At 46.3% G+C, this 11,073-nt stretch overlaps 1 long non-coding RNA gene and 1 other non-coding gene across 2 annotated transcripts in view; one reads left to right on the forward strand and one right to left on the reverse strand.

The window, feature by feature from the left end:
* LOC116539987 overlaps positions 1-7,827 on the forward strand; it is a 17,876-nt gene extending 10,049 nt beyond the window's left edge. The window contains exon 2 of the long non-coding RNA XR_004264253.1: positions 7,737-7,827. This is a non-coding gene — a long non-coding RNA (uncharacterized LOC116539987). The remainder of the gene's footprint in view (positions 1-7,736) is intronic.
* A 3,058-nt stretch (positions 7,828-10,885) lies between these two features.
* LOC116540059 lies at positions 10,886-11,035 on the reverse strand. Its single transcript, XR_004264286.1, has one exon. It is a non-coding gene; the product is annotated as a U12 minor spliceosomal RNA (small nuclear RNA).
* Positions 11,036-11,073: the final 38 nt, after the last annotated feature.

Below are 11,073 nucleotides of genomic sequence, written 5' to 3' on the forward strand. Positions count from 1 at the left end.
TTTTTTTTTTTTTTTTTTTTTTTTTTGCAATTTTCTTTTGATGTCTGGGGCAGACTGGGAAACAAAAGCCAGATTGATGGCCCGCTGATTGTCCGGGCCTCAGGGTAATGGGCGTCTAGTAAGTGCTCAAGGAAAGCAGCTAGCAACTCCTGTGGACCCTGAGTTACGGTTCCTACCTCGGAGAGTTTGCTGGGCTTGTGGGCCACTCCCCTAACCCCTTCTATAAGATACCGGTGAAAAGTGTTCAGAGCCTGGTGACCTCCCAAGGTGTTGAGGTCCCATTGGGGTCAGGAAGAGGGAAAAAACTTTTTCCTTGCCCTGGACCTATGATGGCTTTCAGGGCTTCCTGTCTAATTTTGCCCTTTTTTTTTCTGTGGTGAACAGAATTAGTAATAATTGTTGGCAGTTGTCCCAAGTGGGGCGATGCGTCTGGAATACAGATTTTAAGAGTCCTGTCAAAGCCTGGTGCTTCTCAGAGAAGGGGGGATGTTGAGTTTCATTGTAAAACCTCCGCAACGTCACCGCCTTAAATTCCCCGGCCTCCCAGCACTACCCGCTCCCAGGGAACTTTCCATCTGGGCAGGTACCTAGCCCTCCCCCTCTTGCCGTCTTAGCAGTTCTCCAGTACTACCCCCTCCCGGGAACTCTTAGCAGTTCCCCAGCACTTCCCTCCTGCACAGCCCCTCACACTGGATGCATTTTTGCCGGCTTGCAGGCCATAGAAATCCCCTTTGCCATGCCATGGGTGCCGCCAATTTTGGGTTTTAGCCTGGCAGCTTTCCCTTGCCCTTAAAGCTCGTGCCCGCACTTGGTGTTTTGGCCCTCTTTTTGATCTCTGTCACCTTCCAGTTATATAAGTTACTTGACAAGAAGGGGATGTAAACAAAGAATGGGCGACCCCAATTGTCTTCTCTTGGGGGTGCCTCTTGGAAAGGGAGGACTGCCGGTGGGTGCAGGGGTGCTGAGGCGCTGGTTTAGAGGGCCTTGAGTAGGGTGGAAGTAATTCCTGATCCTCCACTGGGGTGGGGAGAATGGTTGGCCCAGAAGGGACTTTCTTTTGGGCTGGCTAATGTGACCTGAAGTCTAGCCTGTTTTATGCAGTGCTTTAGCCATGGGGGAGGCCATTGGACTAAACCCAACCATTGGTCGATGTATGGAAACTGCTCAGGGTATCCAGGAGTTTCTGCAACCATTTTCCATACAGCCTGGCTAATTTTTGGGTCATAGATCCCAGTATCTGGCCACCTAATTCCAAAAGACAGCCATTCAAGTTCACACAAAGAGCGGAGTTTTCCAGGGGTTAATTTCACCCCATATTGGCCTGAGAATCCAACCTTGAAGTTGGCCGTCATGCATTGGAGGGGGTTACAAGGCGGGGAGCTAGACGACCCCATTTGTGGGTTTTTGTTTTTTTTTTTAATGCCAATTTTCCTCAAGAGAATTCACTAATTTAAAACTGATTTCCCTAATTTAAAACTAGCCTCACTGAGGATTTGAGCCAACAACCTTGCAGTTGCAGGCCCCACACCTTAACGACTATGCTAACAAGTCACTTTTGTTACAGAAAGTTAAAAAGCTTTTCTTAAAGCCAGATTCTGGATGCAAATGCTGCACCCTGAGGCAGTGTGGCCTGCCTCAAAGCTGGGCGGGGCTGACTGCCGGCAGAGAAAGGGAAAAAAAGACGCTGTTAGTGTCAGTTTAAAACTGAACTTGCTGGCGGCAAGTTTTCCCGCCCCTGCGGCTTCTGGTCCCCTTCTCTCTCTCTCTCTCCTCTGTCTACTTTCTACTTTTTCTCTTTCTCTTCTGTCTCCTTTCTCTCCTCTCTTTCTCTTTCCTCTATCTACTTTCTCTCTCCCTTTCTCTTTTCTCTCCTCTCTTCTCTCCTCTATCTACTTTCTCTCTCCCTTTCTGTAGTAAAGCCAATTTTGGAAAGCCTCAAATTTAAAATTTGGCCCTCTTTAAAGCAGGTTTTAGCAGGGCCTCTGCAGCCAGGTCCTGTAAGGACCAGACAACTGGATTTTAGGGTTTATTCCTAGTCCTAGTCAGAGGAACAGGGGGTAGGGGCCAAGGTAAGGCGGCGGTCTTTTTTCCCCCTCAAACCACAACTGGCGAGAATAAGCACTATGGAGGTTTAGCGCTGCCCGGGCATAATCCTCCCCCTTATACATTTTTAATGGCCAGTTGCTTCGGAAAGGTCAGAAAATGACAAACAGGTGGACTAAGAGGTCTACCGGATGTGTGTTTTGGACCCGCCACACCCGGTAGAGTGTGCAGAAGTGCTGCCAGTCAGTTTTTACTGGGGCGGTGACATCCTACCTCCCAACATCCAGGATAGTGCCAATATGCCTTTCTATGATGCACCGTTGGGCACTGCCCATAACATTGTACACTTTCCTGGCAGAATAAGCAGTTACCTATTTTCCATCCCAGCCTGAGAAAGGGCACCTGTAAACTTTGATCTAGGGTTTTGTTCCACACAAGCTCCAAAGAAGCTACCTCCCAGGTGTCGAGGGCACAACGGCCTCCCCGACATGGAATCTGACCCAGCATGGGCAAAAGTACTCTTTTCCCGGTGGAGGTGGCTGGGAGAATTTACAGGCCACAATGACCAAAACAAGGAAGAGATTAAAGACAACTAGAGTTAAGACTATCTGCCACATGGCAAAGGAAGAAAGAGTGAGGCCTCAGTGATAGAAGAAGAAGATGAAGAAAGAGAAAAGAGTAATTTTTTAACCAGTGTATGTCTGCTAGCAGGATTCTAATAAAACTGACAAATTTACAGACGAGACAGGACCACATACAAGAGTGACAGACAAAGGGTGGGTGCCCCCCAGATGGGAGACCAGTCAGATGCCTGCCCGGCCACTTTCTTGGAAGAATTTTCAGGGGCGTCTTGGCTAAGGTGTACCCGTATAATCCCCGGGCCTGGTCACCTTAGGATGGAAGTCCAAGTAGGACAGCTCTGAGGTGAATCACCGTTATGCCCTACGACGCCCCAGTGGAACCGCGGGTGAAGGCCCACACAAGCCCTGTAGCCTTTTAGCCGTGGGACTACATATATACACACTCACTCTCACTCACACAGAGGTTACGGAAAACAACCGAACACTGCCACCCACTATGCCAGCTACCAGGGGCGAACGCTGGTACCCTCTGCACCAGCTACCAGAAACGAACGCTGGTACCCTCTGTACCAGCTACCAGAAGGCTGCCACCCACTATGACAGCCACCAGAAGCGAACGCTGGTACCCCCTGCACCAGCTACCAGAAGCCTCAAGCGATGTGCCAGGTCAGAGTTGAAATGACTCGTCAGTCCCCTGACACAGGCCCAGACCAGACTTACCTCCAGAGGCTTTTTCTTTTAGGACCCTGAGGAATTTCGGGTGAATGTCGGCCGAGAGGTCGCTTATCCTCCACGGTGGTTCTCCGGGGCCCTGCGAAAGAACAGGGGGCGCCGCCCCAGAGGCCCCCAAGGTGGGAGCGGCCGCCCGGGCGAGATTCTGAGATGGCTTTTGTTTGGTGATAACAAAAAAAACAATTTCTCGCTGGGGAACTCCAAATGTTGTATTTGACCGGAGCGTAGAAAGTTACCACAAGAGAAAAGTATGCCAGATTGCAGGGTCATTTATTTATGCCGGCGACCACAGAGGACTCACGTCTCTCCAACCTGCGGCGGCAACAGGAGGTGCCACGATTTTTTATACCCGAAAAACCACCTTGGGAGTGGGGGTGAGGGGCAGGGATGGGGATGAAAAGGCTTCAGACATTCCGAGGGCTAGTGGATTCTGTAAATTACCTCCTGGGCAGAGATGAGGGTGGGGGTCTCCGGACATTCCAAGGGATGGGGACTTTTGTCATTCCGTTTGTTACTTAAGTGGTTTACAGAAGTCAAGATAAACATTTGTTTACACATTATCTGGTTAAGGTGGAAATCACAGACCTTAGTTACTTATTACAAGTCACAGGAGCCAGGATGGAACTAGCTTGGGCTGCTTAGTCTGGCAATTGCCGGTAAGCAAAGGCTAGCAATTCTGGCGGTTACTGATAAGAAAAGGTAAGCAGCTTTACATAGTTTTGAAGAACAAACAGCAGTTCTATTTACAGAGGCCAAGGACAGTAGTTATTGTAAGGAGAATGGGGCAGCCATTTCAACTTTCATCTAAAAACAGTTTTGCATTTTATAAAATAGTTTTGCTCCGGTTCTGGCTCTAGGCCAGCACAATATCACATTGTTACCCAGGCTGGAGTGCAATGGCGCAATCTCGTCTCACCACAACCTCCGCCTCCTGGGTTCAGGCAATTCTCCTGCCTCAGCCTCCTGAGTAGCTGGGACTACAGGCACACGCCACCATGCCCAGCTAATTTTTTGTAGTTTTAGTAGAGACGGGGTTTCACCATGTTGACCAGGATGGTCTTGATCTCTTGACCTCATGATCCACCCGCCTCGGCCTCCCAAAGTGCTGGGATTACAGGCTTGAGCCACCGCGCCCGGCCAGCGTCCTGTTTCTTAACAGAATGCACACTGATCGCATTGCAGGCCCGGGCGGGCAGACTGGGGGCGTTTTCAGGAACCCCCCTCTTTTTATACTTTTGGGGGTTCTGGTAATCTGCAGGAACATGCTTCTCCAGCCAATTAGAAGTGGCTTGGAGTATTTTCTGCCTTTTGTCTGTATTAAAAAAGATGCATTTGCACCTGATGGCAATCAGCGCAAATGGGGTTATAAGTCTGAATAATAGTTTGCAGTAGATTAATGAGAGGTTGGGGTTTTTCGGTATAAGACGGGTTGTTTTTAATTGATAAGATTAGCTGAGGTGAACGCCAGGTACGTGAAAACACGCTTTTCTACCATGTGTCCGTCCTCGTCCACTCCCGTGTACCTCTGCTCTCTTAAAGGCATCTGCACCCCGGCCTTGGGTCGCAGACCAGCTGCTAGAGGGGGAGTTCTGTCTTGCAAGTGAGCAGCAATGGGCAGAGTTTTTCCACATTCTCTTTTGTCTGCTCTGGAGGATTTTAGGGGTGTGCAGCTCTGGTGGGGATGCTGAAGCCTCCGTCCCAGGGGCAGGGAGTCCTTGAGGAGGATGAGGAGGAGGCATTATCGACAAAAACTCTTCTGCCGCTGGGTCTACTAAAACTTTGGGAGTTGTCTTTGCCACTGAATCTGCCTACACCTTGAGATTCTGTGTTTTTTGGCGGCGAGGGGGATGGTGGTTTTTAGCAGTCTGTCTTTTGGCTACTAAAACAGTTGCTACTTGCTCTTTTAGCCACTTCGGAGGGTTTAACACTAACTGCAACCACGAGTCTATGTATGGAAATTGATTGAGGTGTTTTAGCTCGCCGTATATAACCTCATGCCTTACTTTGGAAACGAGGGACTTGTCTAGGGTTCTCTCTGGGGGCTAACTTACCTTAAGTGCTGGCTAATTTTCCTTACATAAAACCCTTAATTTTTTTGGTGTTATAGTTACTTTATAATTTTTGCTAAATCTTTTTTTGAAAATTTTCAGCATGGTTTTTATTTTTTATTTATTTATTTATTTTTATTTATTTTTTTTGAGACAGAGTTTCGCTCTTGTTACCCAGGCTGGAGTGCAATGGCGCGATCTCGGCTCACCGCAACCTCCGCCTCCTGGGTTCAGGCAATTCTCCTGCCTCAGCCTCCTGAGCAGCTGGGACTAGAGGCATGCGCCACCATGCCCGGCTAATTTTTTGTATTTTTAGTAGAGACGGGGTTTCACCATGTTGACCAGGATGGTCTTGATCTCTTGACCTCGTGATCCACCCGCCTCGGCCTCCCAAAGTGCTGGGATTACAGGCTTGAGCCACCGCGCCCGGCTTCAGCATGGTTTTTAAAGGAGTGGGCTTGCTATGAGAGTGACCCATATTAACACTTTAAAGAAACAATTCTTACAGCTAGGAGAATGCTAATTCACTTACACGGCAGTTCTTGTTCCCGCCTAGCAAGATGCAGCTCGGAGCACTTTCTGATTTACATTTACTTCAATCCTTTTACAATTGCCTAGAGGCATTTTTACTTAAGCTTTTTGTGGCTGTCTTTAAATTTTACAAATTGCTGGATGCATGAGGCCCTTTTTAATGGGCCTGTTACCTTTTATGACTGATGACTCCAGTTGAACACATTTATACACACAGACACACATTTAATTCCTCTTATTCTAATTTAAAACCATAAGCAAAAGCTTCCAAGGTTACAGAGAGCTACTTTTTAACATGCCGATCTGGCACCTGTGGATGATCAGGCCATGCTTCCACTTAAAATGGGGTGGGCTAGTTTTCCAGGTTTAATCTTCTCTTACAAATACAGACATTTGATTGCTTTTCCTTTAATTTAAAACCATAAGCAAAAGCTTTTAAGGTTATAGAGAGAGCTACTTTCTAACGTGCCAATCTGGCACCCGTGGGTGATTAGGCCACGCTTCCACCTAAAATGGGGTGGGCTACTTTCTTGGGTTTAATTTTCTCTTACAAATCGTTCAACGACACAGACAGACATTTACACACACACACACACACACACATTCGATTGCTCTCTCTCTAACTTAAAACTATAAGCAAAAGCTTTCAAGATTACGTAGAGCTACCTTTTAACGTGCCGATCTGGCACTTGTGGGTGATTAGGCCATGCTTTCACTTAAAATGGGGTAGGCTACTTTTCTGGGTTTAATCTTACCAAATTCAATGTCTAGACTTCCTTAAATGTTCATTCCTCCTTGGTGTTCAGTCACTGGGTGGCTCTGCATTGCAGGGTCTCCTTGCTCTGCTCTGGCAAGGCTTTTCTACTGGGCAAATACCTGCCCGGGAGCGCTCTTAGGATGCGTTACCTTAGCGAGCAGGAGTCCCCCTGCAGGGATGCTCCACAGGTCTAGGCAAACTACCTAAGAGACTTTTGCACTGTTTGCTATCTTAGACTTGCATCCTGGCCCATGCACCAAAAATGTAGCAGGAGCAGCCACGGGAAAGGATTTCTCGGACACCAAATACCGGAGGAAGGAATTTATTTGCAGCTGGTAGCTTGGTAGCATATGTGCCTAACAGCCAAGCTCCCCCAACAAAGGGAGGTTCAGCCTTTATATAGGCTTATACTTTATTTATTTAATTAAATTAATTAATTAATTAATTTTTTTTGGGGAGACAGAGTCTCACTGTTGTTACCCAGGTTAGAGTGCAATGGCGCGATCTTGGCTCACCGCAACCTCCGTCTCCTGGGTTCAGGCAATTCTCCTGCCTCAGCCTCCTGAGTAGCTGGGATTACAGGCACGCGCCACCATGCCCAGCTAATTTTTTGTATTTTTAGTAGAGATGGGTTTTCACCATGTTGACCAGGATGGTCTCAATCTCTTGACCTCGTGATCCACCCGCCTCGGCCTCCCAAAGTGCTGGGATTACAGGCTTGAGCCACCGCGCCCGGCCAGGCTTATACTTTAGATGTTTCATGTTGAAGAATTTTAAGTTTATAGTTTTAGGACTTACATGTGAAAAGGTTCCTGTTTACAGTTTTAGGAATTACATATGAAAGGGTTCTGGTTTACAGTTTTAGGACTCACATGTGAAAAGGTCTTTGTTTATAGTTTTAGGAATGACATATGAAAGTGTTTTAGTTTACAGTTTTAGGAATTACATATGAAAGGGTTCTGGTTTACAGTTTTAGGACTCACATGTGAAAAGGTCTTTGTTTACAGTTTTAGGAATTACATATGAAAGGGTTTTGGTTTACAGTTTTAGGACTCACATGTGGAAAGGTTTTAGTTTACAATTTTAGGAATTACATATGAAAGGGTTCCAGTTTACAGTTTTAGGACTTACATGTGAAAAGGTTTCTGGTTTGATTTTGTTTTAAGTAAAAATAGTGCTTTTTTTTATAGTGCTTTTTGGAGACTTTTTTTAGGGCTTAGCTTGTTTTTAGGAAGGAGATTTAGGAGGGGCTAGGTGGCCTGCTTTCTTTTTTATTGAGATGCACAGTGGATGACAGAAGGGGAGGGAATTCTAAATGCCTGGGTCTCCCTCCTTAGTAGCAGCTAACAGGGTTACAGAAGCCAGAACAAAGAACAGTTATTAATTTGTGACATGTCTTGTGATGTACGTTACATTAGAAAATAGCATTTTTAGAAATGCATTGCATATTCTTTCGGTGTTATCTACCCTATGACCTTGCAACTGGTCTGCAAGTAAAACAGGAGTCTTGAGGTGTCTTGGAACTTTGCTGAGTAAGTGGGGAAAATAGATAAGGTGGGTTTTACAGGGAGTTAGTTAATTTCAAGCAGAGCTGGGGGTTAGGTTTTACATTGAACACAGCAAACTTTATTGTGCAAAAATTACAGACTACTGTTATTATTATTTAATTTTCCTCTTCAATTAGGGACTGTTAAGAATGGGTAGATATGGCTGGGTGTGGTGGCTCACGCCTGTAATCCCAGAACTGTGTGAGGCCGAGGTGGGCAGATCACAGGGTTAGGAGTTCGAGACCAACCTGGCCAACATGGTGAAACCTCGTTACTACTAAAAATACAAAAAATTTAGCCGGGCATGGTGGCGGGCACCTGTAGTCCCAGATAGGAGGCTGAGGCAGAAGAATTGCTTTAACCCTGGAGGTGGAGGTTGCAGTGAGCCAAGATCATGCCACTGCACTCCAGCTTGGGTTGCAGAGTGAGACTCCATTAAAAAAAAAAAAAAAAAAAAAGAATGGGGGTAGATACTTCCTAATACAAAATATATGAGCCAATATTGAAGACCACTGCAGACAGTGCAGGGAGAAAAATAGGTGAGATGTGGAGTCCAAAATTATTAGTTCAGGGCTGGATTTAACAGCAGAAGTGACAAGGTATGGGACTGATAAACTGGCAAACTCTCAAGAATTGGGAAGACAGAAATAATGTGCTGCTTCTGTTGGCACCAAAATACTAGTCCTGTCCTCACTCATACTATTCCTAAGGACCAGACTGCCCGAAGTCCACGTTGGTAAGGCTGGACTTAGTTGCACTGAAGCAGGAGTGGCCGCAAAAAACAGACCTCTTGAACACCGAACCGGGAAGGAAGAAGTGTTTATTGTTACAGCCCAGGAGTGAGGCTTTATGTTTTGTATAAACGGCCAAGATCCCCTAACATAGAGAAGCTCTGCCTTTATATAGGCTTACACTCTAGATGGTCCCAGAGAAAGAATCTTAGGTTTACAGCCTTAGAAATTACAAGTGAAAGGGTCTTGGGTTTGCAGTTTTAGAAGTTACATATGAAAGGGTCTTGGGTTTACAGTTTTAGGAATTACATGTGAAAGGGTTCTGGTCTCCGGATGGAGGAGTAGGGTGGGGGTTTAATCTTGTTTAAAAACAGTGTCTTCCAGAGAGATTCCCCCATACCAAGCCTATCTTATAGGAAGGTGATTTAGGAGGCACCAGTCGCCCAGCCTTTTCTTCTATTGAAATGCAGTGTGGAGGTCAAGGGGGAGGTGATCCTAGATGCCTTGGTCTCCTTCCTCAGCATCTTTGGGGACAACCAAGGGATCTTCATATCACCACCAAGATGAACAACTACATGGAACCTGGATAATATAAGTACTAAGGCAAGGCTGTGCCCAGTGGCTCATGCCTGTAATCCCAACAGTTTGGGAGGCTGAGGTGGGTGGATCAAGAGGTCACGAGATCGAGGCCATCCTAGCTAGCATGAAGAAACCCGGTCTCTACTAAAAATACAAAAAATTAGCTGGGCGTGGTGGCGCATGCCTGTAGTCCCAGTTACTAGTGTGGCTGAGGTAGGAGAATCGCTTGAACCCGGGAGGCAGAGGTTGCAGTGAGCTGAGATCACACCACTGTACTCCAGCCTAGGCAACAGAGTGAGACACCTCTCAAAAAAAAAGCGAACAAGAAAAAACAAGTATTAAGGCAAAAACAGGATAGATGAACAGCCAGGACTGGCTCAGAACAAGTCGGTCGAATGCAGAACTGAAGACCAAGAGAAAAGGTTCTGTGTGAAAGAACGGATCAGGGGGCTCTTTGCTTCTAGTAAACAAAGGCCCTGAGCTTTTACAGGCCTTCTTATTTATTAAGTAACGTGAATAGCGAGGAGGGGGTGATGTCGGTCAGCTACTTGATTTATCACAGGGACCGCTTCCCTTGTTCAGTAGGTTCTAGATATTCAGGTAGATAACCTCCAGGAGCACAGGACCTGCCCTCAACACTCCTGGCAGCAGACACAGTTTGTCAGTTTGCTGACATTCTGCTTTCATGAGGACAGTTTGCTGTTTACTCATAAAGCCTCCATGGGTGTTTTGAGTTGGTCACACCCCACATTCTTGGAGTCACCAGCATCTTCCCCTTTTAGTTTTTACATTAATTAAATGAAGGCAATTCCAGGCTGGACAGCTTTCAATTGCCAGTTGTTGGTCCACACCATCCTACAGACTACGAACTGAAAACGGAAAATAATAGCATTATTCCTATAATGATAAAAGAAACATTGAGATTATGTTTAAGATAGGTCCAAGGATTAAGGCTCACCAAGCCCTGCTGTAATTCTGTCCAAGCTTTTTTTTTTTTAATTTTTATTTATTTATTTATTTATTTATTTTGGAGACGAAGTTTTGCTCTTGTTACCCAGGCTGGAGTGCAGTGGCACGATCTCGGCTCACTGCAACCTCCGCCTTCTGGGTTCAAGCAATTCTTCTGCCTTGGCCTCCCAAGTAGCTGGGACTGCAGGCGTGCCACCACCATGCCCAGTTAATTTTTGTATTTTTAGTAGAGACAGGGTTTCACCATGTTGACCAGGATGGTCTCGATCTCTTGACCTCGTGATCTACTTGCCTCAGCCTCCCAAAGTGCTGGGATTATAGGCGTGAGCCACCGCACCCGGCCTAATTTATTTTTTTTTAATGGGGTAGGGCAGATCGAGGCTCCCAGGCATTCTGCAAAGTAGGCAGGTCACCTCAGTGGCATCCTTTACCCGCTCAAAATTTCGTCTCACATTAGCAGTGAGGATTCCGGTATCACCCCAAATTGTTATTTTCCTTACTCATAAGTTTAAGGCGTGTCCAAGCTTTTAAAGAAGGCTGATAGTCTCCAGTCTG

This window comes from Sapajus apella, unplaced genomic scaffold (assembly GCF_009761245.1).
Source record: "Sapajus apella isolate SASKATOON/1434 unplaced genomic scaffold, GSC_monkey_1.0 scaffold135, whole genome shotgun sequence".
NCBI lineage: Eukaryota > Metazoa > Chordata > Mammalia > Primates > Cebidae > Sapajus > Sapajus apella.